This window comes from Vulpes lagopus, chromosome 3 (genome assembly GCF_018345385.1).
Source record: "Vulpes lagopus strain Blue_001 chromosome 3, ASM1834538v1, whole genome shotgun sequence".
Classification (NCBI taxonomy): Eukaryota; Metazoa; Chordata; class Mammalia; order Carnivora; family Canidae; genus Vulpes; species Vulpes lagopus.
In genome coordinates, this window is record NC_054826.1 from 111,498,410 (window position 1) to 111,504,812 (window position 6,403).

A 6,403-nucleotide genomic window follows, 5' to 3' on the forward strand; every position below is an offset into this window, starting at 1 on the left:
CTTTAGCCCTCTGTGAGGGGGTGTGTTTGAGAATGGAATTATTACAGAGTACAGCACAAGGGAGAGGCGAGGGGTGAGAGTTCTGATCGTATTATTTCAGTCTCTGGATCCAGCCAGACCTGAAGCTAGGAATACATTTCTGGTTATTGGAGCTGAAATGTAGCTCTTTCCTTCTCAGTCCAACGTGAGTTAGGTTTTTGGCACCTACAGACAAGGTTTCTTTTTTTTTTTTTAAAGATTTTATTTTTTTATTCACGAGAGACAGAGAGAGAGAGAGAGAGAGGCAGAGACACAGGGAGAGGGAGAAGCATGTTCCATGCAGGGAGCCTGATGTGAGACTAGATCCCGGGATCCAGGATCACACCCTGGGCCAAAGGCAGGCGCTAAACCACTGAGCCACCCAGGGATCCCCGAAGACAAGGTTTCTAATGCAACATGTATCACTCTTGTATAAACACAAATGCAAATTTGTATTTCGAATAATGTTATTTAAAAGGAAAAAAAGACAACCACCAGATTCCTGAGGACACACAGTCAGTCCACAAACAGCTATCACACAACCATTCATCAACAAACACCTGCAGGTCTGGCCAGAGAAAGGGAACAGACAGCTGGGAAGATTCCTCCAGGAGTGTTCCTGGAGGAGGGTGAGGGAACATTGGAACAATCAGCTCTGTTTCACCTTCTCCTGCTCTGTCCAGTTTCCAGCTGGGCACAATGAGACTCCTTCAGCCCGTAGCCTGCAATTAAAGCACATGTCTTAGGAATCTTGCTGATCCAGGCTCCTTCTCCACCCTGGGCTGGTCCTGCCCTGGGAGAGAAGGTGAAATGATTCCAGAGCTGGCTGGGGGGTGCAGTGGCTTCATGGGGAGACCAGGCCTGGCCGGGGAACTTCCCAGGGTACCCATCCTGAAGGATGCCTGGCTGTCTCTGTGGGCTGCCTTCGTGGAGGAGGGAAGGGATGGAGCCGGTGTGATATTTGACTCTTCAGGGCATTTCCTGGAACACTGTGTTGCTTCTAGGATGCTGTTAATGTCCACGCCATACCTATCTTATAACTCACTCGTCATTTTCTCCCTTTTCTGAGATTTTAAAAAATTGTGCAAAATCATGCACTATAGAAGAGTAAAACACCATGTTTGGGTAAAAGGAGAAAAAAAGAGGGAGACGCCTGGATGGCTCAGTGGGTTAGCGCCGCCTTCAGCCCAGGGTGTGATCCTGGAGACCCGGGATAGAGTCCCACGTCAGGCTCCCTGCATGGAGCCTGCTTCTCCCTCTGCCTGTGTCTCTGCCTCTCTCTGTCTCTCTCTGTATCTCTCATGAATAAATAAATAAAATCTTAAAAAAAAAAAGGAGGAAAGCACACAGCCGTGTTTGCACTGCCATTTAAGATGAGAAATTGATCGTTGCCAGCCAGTTCTGCACTTGCCTGGGGTACTCCCGCCCCCCAGGAGTTCCTGCTGTCCCGCGGTCGGTGCCTCTTGCTTTTCTTCACAGTTTCACTTCACTGTTCTTCTTTAAGTAGATTTATTTTCGACTCTTTTATTGAGGCAAAATTCATATAACATAAAGTTAAAACCCATTTAAAGTATACAGTTCGGTGACATTTTGTAGGTTCACCTCTATCTAGTTTTGAAACATTTTCATCATCCCCGAAGGAGACTGACCCCATATGCATTAAACAGCCATGTCATTTCTACCCTTCCCCTAACCCTGGCAACTCTGAATCCAGTTTGTCCCTGTGCATTCACTGATTTGGAGTATTTCATAGAAATGGAATCATACAACATGTGGTTTCAAGCTTTGTCTGTATTATAGAAAATACTGGTTTTGAGCTTCGTCTGTATTATGGAAAATACTAGTGACTTCATTTCTTTTCAAGGCTGAGTGATATTTTACTAATGACTAATAATTATATTAAATAGGATAATTATATAAATAATATAGAACCACACATAGAAGATATATAAATATATATTCTAGTAATACATAAATGTAGATAAATAATATAATAATAATTAATGAAATAATTGCTTAAGTCTTTTGAGAGATACTCTTTTATTAGTCTTTTCCCTCTGCCTGCAACATTGTTCTCCTTCAAGCTGTTCAGATGATGCATTTGCAAGAAGTTCTCCCCTAATAACACCGCGAGTGGCCCCCTGTAAATTCCCAGTCCCCCCCTGCCCCACCCCACATTTTCTTTCTTCCATAGCACTTCTCACTTTCTGACGTGCTATGTGATTTATTTACTTCTTTTCTTCATCATTTTTGTGTCTGTCTCTCCCCCCAGGAGTAAGCAGATTCCACAAGGGCAGGGAATTTTTTCTGCTCGACTCACAGATGCATCCCCAGCCCCTACATCCATCAGTGCTCATCTCCAAAACATCCGTGTCCTGATCTCCGAGACCTGTGAAAGTTCCCTTCTAGGGCATGAATGGAGACTTTGCAGATGGGATTATGTTAAGGATTTCAGGATGGCGAGATTATTCTGGGTTACCTGGGTGCACCCTGGACGTGATCACCAGTGTCCTTATAAAAAGGAGGCAGAGGAGCTTTGGGTGCATCCAAAGAAGTCAGTGTGACAATCGAAGCAAGATGCTAGTCAGCCAGCTTTGAAGGTGGAGGAAGGGGCCAGGAGAAGCCAAGGAATGAAGTTTTGGGAGCCGGAAAAGGCAAAGAAACTCGTTCTTCCCTAGAGCATCCAAAGGGACCGCAAGGCCTTCTCACACCTTGATTTTAGCCCATAAGACTCTTTTCAAAATTCTGGCTTCCAGAACTGTGAGGGAACTGTTGTGCCCAAGATTGCGAATCCGAGAAACCACCAAGGAGCCGACACCAATGCAAACACACGAGGGTTTATTTACAAGCTCGAGCTTGGGTGCAAGTATACTCCATGCAGCAGAGCAGGGACTTGGACCCCGAGACTAAGAAGCACAGCAGTGTTATAGGGGCCCGCGGCCAGTGAGATTGTAACACACGCAGAAAGTTGCACAGTCATGTTGGTCCGCACGCAGGTGGCCAATTGAATCACGATTCACCCTATAGTGACCATTCGAACTGGCCTATTATTCTGGTTAGAATTGGTGTGCAGATTTGGCGGGCAAAAGAGGGGTTTTCATTCCTTGGCTGGTTAAAGGTCAGAGGTCCCGCATTCCTAAGTGTGCTGGTTTCTGATAAGGGTGTGCTTAATAGCTAAACTAGGGTGAGGGAGCGCCTTAAGCAACAGGCAGGTCATGTGGGGGGTTTTACATGAGATGGCGGGTGTAGCACAAAATGGAATTAGTCCTGCTCTGCTTGTCCAGGGGTAGGGGATTTTTGTTAGATTTCCTGGGTCCCACATTCCCCCCTTTTTCAGAGGATCCTTTGCAGGACCCAATCATGGGTCCTGGGCCCCTGTTGACAAAGGCAATGGTCTTAATTTTTCTCGGCCTCCACAGGAACAAATGTCTGTGGTTTTAAGCTACTGACTTTGTGGTGGTTCATTAGAGCATCCATCGGAAACTAATGCAGTGCTCTGCAAACAGTTGTTGAATGAAGAAGTGCTTGTTGAACAAGTAACCGCGGGAGACCCCAGTATTGCTTACAGTAAGTGAGCAGGTAACAGGAACAGAAAGAGGCAGTGGAAACAGCGGTGCTTAGTACCGTCGGGCTGCAGGCTCCGCTGCAGCTGTCGCAGGCCAGGGTGTAAGAGGCGCAGGAGCACGAAAGGGGAGCTTGATGTCTTTGCACCTGGGAAAGTGGAAGGGTTTCCCCATTCCATCAGTCAGTGGTATTTAACACTTCAGGGCCAGGGGAGTGGGTCAGGGCAGACTTTATAGGGACAGGAGATTTACACCTGGCCTGGGAGGATGAGTGGAGAAGAGAGAGAGGACAGCACGTGGCATGGCCATTAAGTCTGTGTGCCACCTTGAGTTGGCACCACAGGCTGAGTCCTGTGACTTGAGAAGTGTAGCCAAGGTGACGAGGAGCCACCAGAGGCTTCTAAGCAGGAAGTGCTGCCCCTGGTTGACGTTCTTCTGGTGTGGCCTGGAGTGGGAATGAGGGAGGAAAGAAGACCGGGAAATAGGGATCTGTGAGGAGGGAGGGGGGCCTTGTGATGCCTCATCTTCTGTCTGGACACCTTCTCATGCTATAGCTGCTTCCTTTTTTTTTTTTTTTTTTTTTTAAGATTGTATTTATTTGTCCATGAGAGACGCTGAGAGAGAGGCAGAGACACAGGCAGAGGGAGAAAAGGAGGCTCCCTGAGGGGAGCCCACTGTGGGACTTGATCCCAGGACCCCGGGATCATGACCTGAGCTGAAGGCAAACACTCAACCACTGAGCCACCTAGGCATCTCAGCTGCTTCCATTTTTGACCTGTTTGTCCCCGACGGTGACCTAATCCATTCCCTTGACGAGGACCACACATCTCCATCCGGCCCAAGCCTGTCTCCTGAGTTTGTGACCCCAGCAGACGTTGGGGTCTTATTCTGCTCTCCCCCCTGGGGTGCGGGTTGTTGAGGGCAAGATGTCTCTGTCACCAGGGAGATGTTCTCTGGGTTGTGGGCTGTGGCACACTTGGAGGGGAGACCAGAAGAGCAGTGAAGTGACGGCTTGAGGACCATAGCATGTCAAGAACAAATCTTCCTATGATCTACAAATGGAGTCATTGTCCCTTGGAGTCTGTAACTCCTGGCCATGGGGTCTGGGGATGAAGTGGTTCTCCCCCACCCTCACCTCTGTCCTGGCGCAAAGGGCCCTTCGGCTGAGCAGGCTGGACGGAAAGGAAAGCAGAGAGGACTGGCATGAGGGGCTTTCTCCGGGGCAGGGAACTTGGCAACCTCTGAGAAAAAGCTTCCACCTGAAAGACGGTGCTCCTGGTTGTCAGCACTGGTGGTGGGGCCGGGAGGAGAATGCTGCAACTGTTCTGCAAGTAGTTTCCCTATTTGCAAGATTACCCACACTGGATGTCAAGTGCTCAGCAGAATTCCTGGCAAACAATAGGCGCTCGACAACTATTAGCCATGGTTATGATCGTTATTGTTTTTATTAGCTCCATAAGCTTTTCCTAAATGCCATCACTAGACTGAGTCCTGTCCCCATCTCAGGGTGAAGAGATAAGCCATCCTGCCCTCAGAGCGGTCATTGTTTAGTGAAGAGAGACAGATACATGGTTACAAATTCTACCAGGGGATGAAAATTCTATAAGAGAGGGAACTCTGACTTCTGGGGCAAGAGAGGGTTTAGGGAGACTTTATAGCGATGGTGACATTAGTGTCTGGTCTGCATCGATGAGTGGAGGAAGGGAGGGCCGCTTAGCAGGGACACAAGCCCTGGTGTTGGGTGCCAGGCAGGAAGGAGATGGCTGGAGCCTAGGGTGTGAGCATGTGCTCCCCGGAGGCGGGGAGGAGTGGGTGGCTGTTGACTCCACATGCTCCTGATCTCGCCTTTGACAGAGCCAGCAGCAACACCGGCCTGCTGGAAGTGTTCCTGCCTGTGACATCATGCGGAGCCCGGTCAATTCCGCGAATCTGAGGACACAGCCCCCACTGCTCCCGCCTCAACCGAGGAGGAGGAGGAGGAGGAGGAGGAGGAGGAGGAGGAGGAAGCCCGTGGCAATGCCCGGGCAGACGTGCCCCGCAATACCCTGTCCGCGCTGGCTGCAGCCACCCCGGCCCAGGATGGACAGGAGCCAAGCTTGCACTCTCTGTAACCCGATGCTTGCCTGCCTCGGCCCTGGCCTCTGAGCCCACTCCTCAGGAGAGCTCTAGCCAGCCTGGGGTCACGGTGACCTCCTCCCTGCTGGCTGCCAGGGCTTCTTCCAGCGTCCCACCTGGGGAGGTCCCGTGGAATCGGGCTGAGACGGCTGTTGCAGCCACTGGCCTAGAGTCAGGTTAGACCAGGTGTCCCTGGGCCCAGAAAGGGGCCCACAGCCCCCGCTATTTTGCCAAGACACCTGTCTCCACTAGCAACCATCCTTGTGCTGGGGGCAGTCCTGAAATGCAGGCCTCTGCACACTGGATGAAGGACTTCCTTCTGCCCCATAGCCAGATGTTGAGCCTCCCCTCTTCCCACCTGTACTGACACAAGCCTCACCTTCAAAAGGCACAGATACTGATTGGATGCAAATTGATGGAGTGACAAGGTGCACAGCTCTGGAGTCGGACTGTCCAGGTTCAAATCCCAGCTGTGCAACTTCCTACCCCTGTCCCCTGGGGTGAGTAACCTAGCCCCTCTGTTTCTTCATGCATACAATGGGATAATCAGACCTACCTAAGGGGCCAATCCAAGGACTGGGAGATCTTTCTCTGTGAAGGACCAGAGTATAAATATGTTAGGTTTCCCAAACCTTGGGTCTCTGTTGCAACTACTTGGCTGGCGGCCGCTGTGGCACAAACACAGGTGCAGGTAATAATGTAAATAA